The sequence below is a fragment of the Olea europaea genome, chromosome 3 (genome assembly GCF_002742605.1).
Source record: "Olea europaea var. sylvestris chromosome 3, O_europaea_v1, whole genome shotgun sequence".
NCBI classification, from domain to species: domain Eukaryota; kingdom Viridiplantae; phylum Streptophyta; class Magnoliopsida; order Lamiales; family Oleaceae; genus Olea; species Olea europaea.
The window spans coordinates 1198878-1212336 of NC_036239.1; the positions used below are offsets into that span (position 1 = coordinate 1198878).

At 34.8% G+C, this 13459-nt stretch overlaps 2 pseudogenes; one reads left to right on the forward strand and one right to left on the reverse strand.

Annotated features, from left to right (window-relative positions):
* The first annotated feature begins 1132 nt into the window (after positions 1-1132).
* Positions 1133-10606, forward strand: LOC111381024 (annotated as a pseudogene).
* Positions 10607-10786: 180 nt separating this feature from the next.
* On the reverse strand, positions 10787-13002 carry LOC111381033 (annotated as a pseudogene).
* Between the last annotated feature and the right edge of the window lie 457 nt (positions 13003-13459).

The window sequence follows — 13459 nt, forward strand, 5'->3', positions numbered from 1 at the left end:
GCCAAAGTCTTCTGCTTCATCGAATTCCAGCACACAATGTTTGAACCAACATAAAACACATAGCCCGAGGTACTCTTCATGTCATTTGCTGAACCTGCTCAGTCACTATCTGTTTAACCAGTTAAAACCAAGTCCTCTGATCTCTTGAACCAAATCCCCAAATTCTCACTTCCTTTTATGTACCTAGGGACTCTTTTTGCCGCTTGAAAATGTAATTCACTTGGCTCTTGTCTGAAGATATTTCAAAAATAGAAACCATCCATTAAATTTTGAGTATTTTCTAAATGAAATCATTTTTTACGTACAAGTACTGGAATCAAACCAGAATCAAAATTGTTGATTTGGATCGGGCATGTTCTACTCATAACAATTTTAAAAGAACATAAGCTAACGGTATAAATGACCATCCGTATTTCAGTGAACTTATTCATTAAGAAATAAATTTTGAATCCAATACTACATTTCAATATTGGCATCCAATAGCTACTTACATACATGCACAACACACAATACACATAATGTCTCCAAATACTATTTAGCACGTAGATCATTATCATCCTTGGAATCGCATATCATGTTCCTGGCTAAACTGATTTCGATTAGGTTTTGGTTCAAGAGATTTGATTATAGTTAAAATGGCCACTCCATTGGATTGAAGAACCATGCCTTTTACTCTTAGGAATTTCTTCTGATTCTACGTAATGACTAATGAGTGCGGCGTGATGTTTGAGTGAGGTGTTGCTCATACGTAACAACGATGGTAATTCCAATTCGTGTTGTACTAAGAATTATAATGATGGTCATGTGATAGCAAATATAACGATGGTAGCAATTTTATATTTTTATACTTTGTATCTACACATAGATTTACGTATTGTCAAGTTTTCAAAAATACCTCCAATTACTATATTATATTAGTTAAAAGTATAATTTGATGTTAAAATTAGGACCGTGGTTTTACCCTTAAAATTAAGATATTTATCAAACACACAATTCGAATATTTCGAGGTAATTTGGTGGGTACCATGGGTTGACTGTTGAGTATTCTTTACGGTCAACATGGAATTTTACTTTTTATTTTTGATAATTAGAATTTGTGAATGAAAAGACCGAAATCTCCCCCACTTTACCGCCACTTTCGTACGAAAACTTTTTAAGTCTCATAATCTTCTCGCTTAAACCCTTTGCACACTCTTCTCGAAAATTGGACCACTGAGTAAACAAGTGAAGAAATTCAATTGAAGAACCATGAGTGATAGGTAATTTCTACACTATTCATGGGACTTTTAAAGATTTTGGTTAGGGCTTATATATATATTTTTTCCCAAGTTTTGGTTGGATATAGATTTAATCCATTTATATTCTTTTCTGCATAAAAATAGTACAGAATTGGATTATGTTGAATATAATGATAAAAATTTTGAAATTTGGTTTGTTTATGGGAGCCTGATCGTTGTTTTCTTGATGCTTACTTGCTTCAAGGTCGGGATTATGTCGGAAAAAAGGAGAATAGTGTTGTGAACGGTAACTCGGGTTATTTATCGCTGTTGTGAACAGTGACGAACAGTGATTTTTTATTAATACACAAAATTTATGTTTTTGAGTGAGGAATACTGAATTGATTAGCCGATGTGAAGTACTATATAACTTGTTAGCGACTTAATTTGGGAATAGAAAATTCCACGTTGTAACTGGGATATGAAATGTTACTTGAAGTTGTAAGTGTTGATTAACGAAAAGGAAGTATGAATTGAATAAGAGAAGTAGATATAACTGAACCTTAAATTCTGAACTCCTTCAAGAAAGTCCTAATAAATATCTGTTACTTAGAGTATCCAAAATTCACAAGGAACATCTTATTTTTTCACGTTTTGAAACCTCTCAGGTGTGACTCTGTGGCAGGTTAATACTATTCCTGTTAGACCAGGCCTCTGCAAATGATCCCACATTTTTGGTCTCTCCTCCCCCTTTATTCACCTTCAATGGAGATTGTGAAAAAAATAAAAAATAAAAAAAAATCTCTCTCTCTCTCTCATTTATTTTCAGATTTCAAAAATCTTTTCAAACAGTGCATATAATGAGTCAATTATAGAAAAAAAAAAAAAATAGCCCTTGTTTGAGCCCCATTTCATTAAATTCTATCACATTTCATTTTTTTCTCTCATATTTTCAACTACACAATTTTTCATAAAAAAAATTACACGTAAATCGAAAACTTTTCATTCTTTTTCAACCACTTATTTTTCAAAAAAACACTATTCCCCCCATTAATTTTTCTACATAATGGGAATCAAACAGGGGCATAATTTTGTTACACATAATAGGTTATATAATGTCACATGTCATTCTATTATTTATCAATTTAAAACACAGTTAACCTTTTTATCCAATCTTTTCCCTCCACATCATTTTATGTAATTTCTTAAGTCCTATTTTTATGTACAAGTAGTGTAATCCTAAAAAAAAATTTAAACATCTCTCTCCCATTTATTTTCAAATTTCAAAATTTTTTTCGAACGGTGCATATAGGGAGTCAATTATAGAAGAAAAATATAACTTGACTGTCTCACTCTTTCCACTTTTTTTTTCAAATTCTCAAATATCTTTTCACCCAATGCATTTATGTGTCAAATTGAGATTTCTACCTTCAAGCTTGACATACATAAATAAAATTTAAATTGTCATTCTAGGAGAAGAAAAATGTAAAATGAATAGATTACTCAATATCCTCTGGTGAAATAACTTTATGCGACTTCATAATGAGTTCAAAGGTCAAAGTTTTGTTAATTATCATATACATCTTATACACTTGCATGAAGAATTCAACTATTTTGGCATACAACCTTATTACTAAGTTCTTTCTACAAATTTGTGAGCCATTATATGAAGAATGCTATTTAGTTTCTCTCTGTGTAATAGGTTGGACCTTTCCATGTGTAGATAGTTTAACATAATCTCCATGCATATTTTCATTACCCTCAATGGGAAAAGATAATCTCGTGCATAATTTTAACCTGAAGTTAAATTGTTAAAATATTTAAAATTATTCAAATATTAATATACTTATTCTTCAGTATTAAAGTAAATGTTTTGTTACTTAATATGAATTACAAGTACGGATTTTATAAATGTGCAAGCTTAATAACATCATGCCAAAAGAAATTAATATTGTAACATTCGGAACCGATTTGCTTACAGGCATTAGATCTAGAGACAAAAAGTCTGAGCCTTGGAGTGTCCCAATTCTCGTGTCTCGTTACCTCCAATGTTTTCCATGTGACTGAGATAGTATTTAAGAGGCGTTATATCTTCTACAAATTGTGTTTCAATTGATAAGGATTGAAGAATTATTTTTGAATATACAATTGGAGAGTTCACTTTCTCTTCCTCATATAAACAGTAAACTCAAAATTCGGATTCAGAGCTACTGTAAGTTACCTTTGTATTCTCTCTCCCTCTCATTCTAAACCATCCCTTTTTTTCTTTGACTGTGTATAGAGCCTCATTTAAATTTTATTAATGTATGAAGGTATCTCATCTTTCACTTTAAATGTGATTGAAATAGTCTATTCCCCTCTTGAATGGTACTCCATTATCTCTATCAATGATTTCATGGCCTTTTGAACCCTGCTGCTCAAAATCAAATCCAGATGATTATCTTACGGATGCATATAAGCTGAAAAAATTTAACTTTTTTAATTTTCATTATGCAGTTTATGGTGTTTCTATTAATTTTCTTGTAAAATTGACTAACGGCTTTTATTGTGTGTGGCTTTTATCTAATTAATATTTTTTGACACAAGAATTCCTTGTTAGAATGGATTTTTGAAAACTATATCACTTTGTGTGTTGTATTTATAATTTATTATTTAGTTTTTGGTTTCTCTTTTCGTAAAGCTTGCAAGATATGACAAATTATGTAATTTCCATCATTTTTCTTATTATATTGACCATATATCACTTCTTTTCTCTCTTTCTTTCTTTTCTTATTTTTTGGTCAAGCACAACTTTCAGATGAGTTAAAACGTTGAATTATCTTTACTTTGAAAAGGATTCAATTAATTATAACAAGTAGTCGCTTGTGAGTGATTATGAATATCTGGGTCTTACAATGATCCTTTTAATTTGTCTAATCCATGGTGTTTCGGGTCAATGATCAACTGCGCATTGGGCGGAAAAGTAACATCAAATTGAAGACCATAAAAATGAACATAAAAATTCACTTAAATTGACAGTAGAATAGAAATGGCAATTTAAAATTTCTCTTTTCATTGCTGGCTATTTGGCACAGATTCTTCTTTCTTAATGAACTAGTGTAGAAAGATTTTACCTTCTTAAACTATAAAATTATTATCTGTAGGAGGATTAATGGAAACTGAAATAGTCCCAGCTGTGCCAACAAAGAAGTCATTGCTTACGCCCAAAGCAATTATACACCAAAAGTTTGGTGATAAGGCCTGCTATAAGGTTGAGGAAGTACTAGAGGATACAAAAAATGGATATCCAGGGCTAGCCATTCCCCATAAGGGTCCCCTTCTTTACCGATGTACCCTGCAACTTCCAGAACTTCTTGTTACCTCTGATGCGTTTAAAAGGAAAAAGGATGCAGAACAATCAGCTGCAGAAAGTGCTTTAGAGAAGGTTTTGCATCATGTTCTTCTGTCTTTGCTAGATTCTGTGGACGACTATTTAAAAACAAACAGCTTCATTAATTCGATTGTCTTGCAGCTGTGTATCCATCAAACAGAGTACAATCCCACTGTACAGGAAGCTTGGGATGATTTGGCTGGTCGTCTATCTTATTTGTTCGCAACTGAGGTATGTGAGATCCACTATGACAATGCAGTTCACTATTTATTTATTGATAAAATATCCATTTCACTGGTGTTCGAGAAGCAGTGGTGATTCATATTTGTTTTATACAAGTTTTACTGATCATCAAATAATTTAATTGCTTATACATAAGGGTAAGATGACCTCTTTTTTTCACATTATCTTGTCTGCGGTGTTCCTCATTGTTTCTCGCATTTCCTTCAAAACTTCAGTAACATTTCTGTTTTTCTTCTTCTGAGCTAAATGATTATGTTTGAAACTATTAATGAAATAGTCATGGCTCTCACACGATAGGCACCAGGATTTTCTCATTGTTCTTCCTCACTCGATAGAACTTAACTTTTATTCATTTAAGATTTAAGCACTCATTTTGGAGGGCCTATGTTGTAATAGATTGCACACATGTTTAGAGATGTAAGGGATACAAGGATGGGAGAGAACTTTTGGGAGAGTGATTAGTGAACCAGTCCCCTGATAGACTTGTCTTCTTTTCTTAGTTCCTCTCCTTTTGGATGCATGATCTTCTTGACTTGTTGGCCTTTTGGCAAAAGTCAATTCATATATTAGGGTAATCTTAAAGTCTTTCATGTGGAAGCTGTGCACTGTTGTGTCCTTATTGTGGTTCATAGACATGCCAATTTATCTGTAATCAGACTTACTTTTCACTTTTCCAAGTCTCAGTTTTTTCTTAGCGCATTTTTTTTTTTTTTTTTTTTTTTTTTTTTTTTTCTTTTTTTTTTTTTTTTGAGTCCATGGTTTTATTTTCTGACTGGCTTTTCTTCTCTCTTCTTTTTCCCTGTCTGCTTTTCACTTGTATCGACAAGGTTCCTTTCAACTCTTCACCCACTTAGCAGCCACTTCAGAGCAGCGTTGCAAAGAGAGGGCCACCTCAGTGGTTCTGTACCAATTTCTGTGATTGCTACCTATGATGCAAAGATTAGCACTATCTGTAAATACATAAATTCAGATGCTGAATCAAATTTTGTGCTAGTAATGTCACTGGTTCTGAGGGCTGCTTCAAAGCTAGATAATTTAGTGATCTCTGTTGATGAGGCACTTTCACTGCAGAGGAGAAATCTACTCCTTCCTGAGACCATACACACTTTGGTAAACCAGGATCCTAGATTGTTGGGAAACTTGTCTATTGAAGTGATACGAATCCCTTCTTCAGTAGAGAAAACTGTCGAACCCTTGGTTCTTACCATTTCTGCAAATGGTTATTATGTGGATGTTATTGCACAAGAGCTGGGCGTGACTGAGGCTTCCAAGGTTTTCATTTCAGGGTAAGCAAAGTGCACATGGGTGACTCCTTTACATAGTTTACTAATTCTTGTTTATCCCATTCCAGACTCTCCTGCTTTTGATTTTCCATAAATTGGTTGATATTAGGACGTGTTAAATCTTTTTATCACATTGTTATAATAGGATGAGAAAGACTTTTATCCTGGATGTTTCTGTTGTAATGCATTTTTCACAGGGTTAGCTTTGCATTTTTTATGCATGATTGATGCTCTACCAATGCTATGTGTTAAGGGCTTTCCTTGATAATCTGGGTAACATTGCATGTGTTTTCCAGCTGGCAAGTGGTTTGGAATTGAATAAGGTAAGTCATAGGAATAAATATGACGAGAGATGTATGATGCAGAATAAACTCTAGTCAAATGCTTGGATTTCTGTTTTGAATATATTTGCAACAGTTTATTAAACTCATGTTATGATCCTATACTGTTGCATGACTTATCCTAACTAGTCATGTTGTTTGTTAGCTTCTGGTGAACCCATGTTTTTTGGGAACATAGATTACTGTGAAGTTTGAATGAATTGTTTGGGTAGAATAGCTATACATATCCTTTTATTACTATCATACACCAGAAGGATGAATATATATATATGATGTGTGTATGCACCAAATGATTCCTATCTTATTTATGTAACTATTCATTTTGTAGGACCATTGGCAAAGCTTCCTCGGACATGAGGTTATATTATAGTGCTCCTGAGTTCCGTCTGATGGATCAATTGTCAGATCCTCATTTGAACGTAGCCAGTCATGCTAAAGGATCTTTAAATGTTAGGGCAAGTTACTTGTCTGGTCAAGAAGTGTATGGTGATGCAATTTTGGCTTCTGCAGGGTATTCATGGAAGTCTTCTGATCTTTTCCATGAGAATGTTTCCTTGCGTACGTATTATACGTATTTCTTTGTCTCCCATTATTACTTATTCTTAACTTTATTGAATTGACTATGGTCGAATGTATATGCATAATGGCCTCGATGACTTCTTAGAATCTTGAATCTTGAACCCTGACCTAAGATACTTTACTCCAAGGTGTTAAATATAGCCAATCAAGTCTTTATAATCTACTTATAAGAATTCACAACTATGTCCAGCTACCACACTCAAATATGCAACATTGAGTCATGGCCCATCACTGATCAAATGCACAAGGTCAACCTTATCTGATATCAACCAAAACAACCTGATCTTGCCTTTGCAACTTGTTGTAGCCTAAGCCCTAGCCTGAGAGGCTTAAACCTGGGTTCTTAAGTGCTAGCGTATAGAAATCTTTATATACCATGTAGACAGTCACCACTCACCAATGTGATGGGGTGTTGTATTCATCTTTTCAGTTTCTTATTTTAATATCTCATAGCAATTCAGATTTCTATGTTGCATCAGCTATAATCAAGTTTGCAAATTATGCACCCATTTGTATTCACTATTTTTTCCCATCCAGGTTAATTGTCAATATGATACCTAGTGGGGTATACAAATTGTCAAGAGAGGCGATTCTTGCTGCAGAACTTCCCATGGTATTTACGACGAGAAGCAACTGGAGGGGTTCCTTTCCAAGAGATATACTCTGTACATTCTGCCGTGTGCACCATTTATCTGAACCTATGTTTGAGTTCTCAATTGATTTACCTGGATCTTGTAAAAATTTGAAGGTTGAGTCAGTTACGAAAAATACAAATGGTGCTTCACTCACTAGTACATGTGTGGGAAATTTACGGGAACAGTTAGAGATTTTAAATGTGAAATAAAGATATTCTCCAAATGTCAGGAATTGATTATGCAGTGTGCACCAAAAGAATGTTATAAGAAGCAAACTGATGCCATGCAGAATTCTGCTTTGAAAGTCCTCTCATGGTTGAACATATTTTTTGAAAAACCAGATATAGCATTAGAGACAATGAGCTCTTCAGCAGAGAAACTTGGAATTCAGTTTTTGCCTGGTATTTTTTTTAAGGAGTTCGTGTTGTGTCAGTCTGTTCATAAATTTGGTAGCACTAGGCTTCAGTCCAGCAAGGCAATAAATTATAGTTGCATCAATCAACCAAATAATACGGTGAATGATAAAGCATGTTATATATGCGGTGAAAGCTCTGGAGTTACTCCATCGAATGGTTCTTTAGCTTGCATAAGTTATAGCATCTCTTTGGTCACTACTGGAGAATTCTTAAAAGAACATATTGAAAGTAGTGATGTGTATGAGTTTGAAATAGGAAGTGAAGCTGTCATATCTAGTCTTGAAGCAGTTGTGACACAGATGTCTGCTGGTCAGTCTGCATTTTTTAATATGGAGTTGCCTTCCCAAGAATTTATTTTAGCAGCGACTGGTGATTCTGCTGCAACTCTGTCATTATTGTCTTCAAGTGAGCAAGATTTTCACATTTTTCTACTTGATTTGATTGCACTTCTTGGGATCACTTCCATTTTATCTTACTTTTTTTGTAGGAAGGTGTATTTTGGAGTACTCTGTAACTCTATTGCAAGTGACAGAACCATTAGAAGAGAGAATGGAACAAGTTCTATTCAGCCCATCTCTGTCTAAGCAGCGTGTTGAATTTGCTGTACAACAAATCAGAGAATCTCGTGCTGCCTCTTTGGTATAAGCAACTATATTCGTAATGATCTCTGATTACTAATGTAGAGAGTAGAGATTATCTTTAGTTTCATTGCAGGTTGATTTTGGTTCTGGAAGTTTACTTGATTATTTGTTAGATTATTCAACTTCTCTGGAAAAGATTGCTGGTGTTGATATTTCAGAGAAAGGTCTTGCACGAGCTGCAAAGGTCACATTCACGTCTGCTCATGCTAATTCTAGCCTTTAGAACTCTATCATATATAAATTTTAAAGTTTTTTCCTTGTCTCCTTTACAATATACTAATTCTCACTGTTTAGTTGGTAGGTTAAATTGCCTGAGGGATGCAAACAATGGCCCCTTTTAAAATACATATATTTGCAAGTATCTTAGCAGCTAGCCAATTAGCTGCAACAGTTAGAACAGGCTAAACGGCTAGACCAGAATGATAAATTGATAACGTCATTAATTATTCAATCTGACCTTTTATTTTATTTAACAGTTAGAAACTGGATAATAGGGTGCAGAATGTTTCATCTATTATCTTTGTATGTCATTAGGAACTGAGAAAATTATTGTAGTAATTGTTTTGGAAATTTTCATTAAATTATAGCATTCCCGTTGTCAGATATTTTTGTCTTGTCCTGTACCATCATAAACATCGTACCCAAAGGATAACAAGAGGAAGGTTCCCTAGCTTGTCCCGAAGTTGTGTGTGGCATAATTGTGAGGGGGTGCCTTCTAAAATTGCAAATTGCTTTCACTTTTTGGCATGGTCTTTTAATTTTGTTACTTTTTGTGACTTGAACTTGTATATAATGGACTAAATTCCCCAATCTATGTGATATTTATGATCGATTCAAATGATTTCTTTGTAATATTCATTATCCTTCTCAATAACATAATACTTGAACGCCATTAAATTTCTTTCTTTTATCTATCCAGACACTTAAGCCGAAACTGAACAGAATTTCGTGTGCTGAGGCGCCAAGTAATGAAATTAAATCTGTGCTGCTATATAAGGGATCCGTCACAAATTTTGATTCTCGGTTGTATGAATTTGATATTGGAACTTGCTTGGAGGTAATGTCTTTGTCATTCTAATTTCACTAGTTCAGTTTCCTACTTAGTAGTTACTACTGCTGATGGTTTTTCCCAGTGACTTTTCTTCTCTCATGTCTTGATTACTTGGTGTTTACCATTTAGATTAATCAGTTTCGCAATAAATGAAGATTGTCATTGTGATCTCTACTATTCTTTGAAAATTATCTGAATACATAGTTATGATGCTCATTTTACCAGGATTTTTCTATGCTACTTTACTCTTTTGCTTTATTGATTGGTTAAAATATGGCATTTGGATGAACTATAGGTCATCGAGCATATGGAGGAAGAAGATGCAAGTTTATTTGGTGATGTCGTGCTTAAGTCTTTTTGTCCAAGGATTCTTATTGTCTCCACCCCGAATTATGAATATAACACGATCCTGCAGAAATCTACTTCTTCAGGTCAAGAGGACGATCCAGATGAAAAGAACCAACCTAAATTCCGCAACCACGACCACAAATTGAATGGACCAGGGCACAGTTCAATCCTTGGGCATCCGACCTTGCTGCAAGACATAACTACGCTGTTGAATTCAGTGGAGTTGGCGGCAAAGCTGATGTGGAACCTGGATTTGCCTCCCAAATTGCAATATTTAGAAGGGATTCTAGTTTGAAGATAGTCGAGTTAGAACACCATTACGAGCCTATTTGGGAGTGGAGATGCGATAACATTTAACAATGTTATTTGAAAAACCTTATTACTTTTGCTACTTTTTGTTTTGGAGCTGACTCAAATTTAAATGTTAGTAGAAAATCTTTGTTCGCATATTCCAATCTGAAATTTTAGTCATTATAAAAATCATCTTGGTGTTTCATGATATATGCAGGTGAATGAATCTGTTATTGTTTAATGATCACTTTAATGCCCGTGTTTTCCACCATACAAATCCATTAACCTATGCCTGAAAAAGCTTAAAACTACACATAACAAGCATGGTACGCAGCAATAGCAAGAAAACTATACGACAACAAATTAAGCCGTGTTCTTAATAAGAAAACTATATTACTAATAAATTACACAATTCTCAGGCAGATCAAGAATCATTCTTTTAGTTAAAAAGTATAACTCATACCATGAGGACCTAAGTGCTTCAAATTCATCTTACAAGTAAAATCCAAGCATTTTGTAAGAAAAAACCAACAAAAAAAGAAAAGAAATTATTCTGAACCATCAGGGAAAGGTTTCAAAGCATCTTGATTCCCGTTAACATAGTAATCGACAACTGCTTTCATTCTCGGAAACTTATCGGGGGTGATAATTTAAATGAACTATTACCGGCTTAAGCTTGCTGAGTTTAGAGTCTTTCCGTACAGTCTTGAAAAGAACCTTGCTGTTCATGAAGAGATAGTAATCCATAGTTCTTCGAGAAGCATGAAGTCCATCATAGCCAGGATGTGATGGGAAGAATAGCTCCTCGTTGAAGACTGCCTGATCCCAAGCTTTCTCCCGAGAGAGTCTACCAGCTACACGATCTAAAAGCTCTATTGAAGGGATTGTTGGCCTTATGTAAAAGAACCCGGAATTGTAAACCCATATCCTCATTGTATGTGCATATCTTGCCCAACCCATTTGAGGTTCATCGAAAACATCATTGAAGCCATAAGCCGTCATATTATTGTGACCGTCAGTCATGGATTCCACATCTGAGTCCCTGTAAAGATGATCAAAAGGATTTTGGAGGTATACTATGTCAACATCCGAGAGAAGAACACTATAACCTAGCTGCAAGAACTCCCTCAAGACCCGGAATTTCAACCCCGAGACTACGTGATTTCCTCCGGCCATTGCTACGGAATCTATTCCTTCATCGGGGTTTTCTTTATACACAGGAACATCTTTTGAGCGGCATAAATTGGCAATACCATCATCCAAAGCAACAACCAAATAATTAGTTATACCCACTCTCTTGATATTTGTGAACCAAACCTCCAACATATCCCTCACATTTGAATTTGCCAGCGCAACAATAACTTCCCGCTTGATAGCAACTTTCTCCAATATCTTGGCCAGTCTAGGGTTGACCGACTCATCAGGTACAACATTAAGATTAGTTCGTACGCCCTTAACAGTGCCAAAAGGCCCAGCCTTCTGCTGCTCACCTAACACCAGCACCTCTTTCTGTGCATTATCTTTCCTTTGTTCAGCCAACCGAAGCTTCTCAGTCAATTCCCGCAGTTGCTTTTTCAACTCTGCATTCTTATTTGAAGCAGCTACAAACTCCGATTTTAACATGTTAATGCGTTCTGATGAATCACATGACGAGGAAGCAACCTAAGAAACATACAATTGCTGAAAAATTAAGTTGATGGCCAAATATTTATGAAACAAATTTCCCCCAAATTTGGCAGAATACTTTCGTGCGCCCAAAGATATCAGACACAACCAAACGTTGGAAGAACTATTGGTACAATCATTCATCAAAAGAGTGTACTATTGAACAAAAGAGAAAGCTACTATGCATTCAATTATGTTAAAAGCTGAAGGGCATCAACTCATGTAAATCAGTAACCATGAATGAATTTTACACAATTCACATCACATCAAGTATTATTTAAAACCAAGACGCCATGAATGAAAGAAATTTCATTTTCTAAGTTAAAACATAAGCTTAAATTTCTAAGATTCATTTCATTCTGTATATCAACACCTCAATCACAATGAATAATGCCGGGAACATACAGCAGTAAAACAACGATTTAATTCATGTGATCTGAGTGCATCACCGACTCAACTCTTAAGTCAAAACAAGAATTTTGAAGTCAACGCATTAACATATAAATTATAGATTAAGAAATTGGGTATAAAACCTCTGAATTGGAAATGTCGACGGAGTGGTGAATGGGAGGCGTGGAAACGAAGAATCCGTCAGGGTACAAGAAGGCGAAGACACAGCCGAGGAATATTCCCACGGCGATTGCGGCTGCGATCCTGGATCGGCGAATGGATTGGCTGGGGTCTTTTCTCATCAATGCACTATCTCTACGACTCATCATTTCTCTTCCAGATTGATTGGTACTTATTTATTCACTAATATCTATAGGATTTAGTAGAAGAATAGTTTATGCACAACAAAATCACAACTTTCTCTGTACCATGTTGTAGTTTCCCTGGGCACTGAGACTTTTGTGAGAGGGGTAGAGGGAGAGGGAGAGGGAGAGGGAGAGGAGAGAGTTCGTCTCAAAATTAATAGTTAGGTTAAGAGAACGACGTCGTTTTAACTGCAGAAAGAGTAGCGCATGTAGGGAGCCGGCCTGCTAAGTGTAAACCAGTCCTCGTATGGCAATTATCGGTAAATTTCATTGTGGTAACTATAGTTTATTTCAGTCTCAATCAAACAATTGTACTTTAATTTGTTCAATCGAGTAATTATACTTTCATATGATTTAAATCGATAACTAATTTTAATTAAATAACTTCGTCAAATTTTATCCACGAAATCGATGACATGACTTTCAATAAAAGATGATCATCACATGTAAGTGTTAGTTGTTGACGTAGAACAAGTACAACCTGAGAAAATAAATGACGATCATCATATATTGACTATCGCATCAATAATTTTCGTCATATCAAGTAACTATTGGAAAGAATTACCTGATTGGAATCAGATTAACGTATAATGATTTAATCTAAAAAAATTGAAGTACAATTAC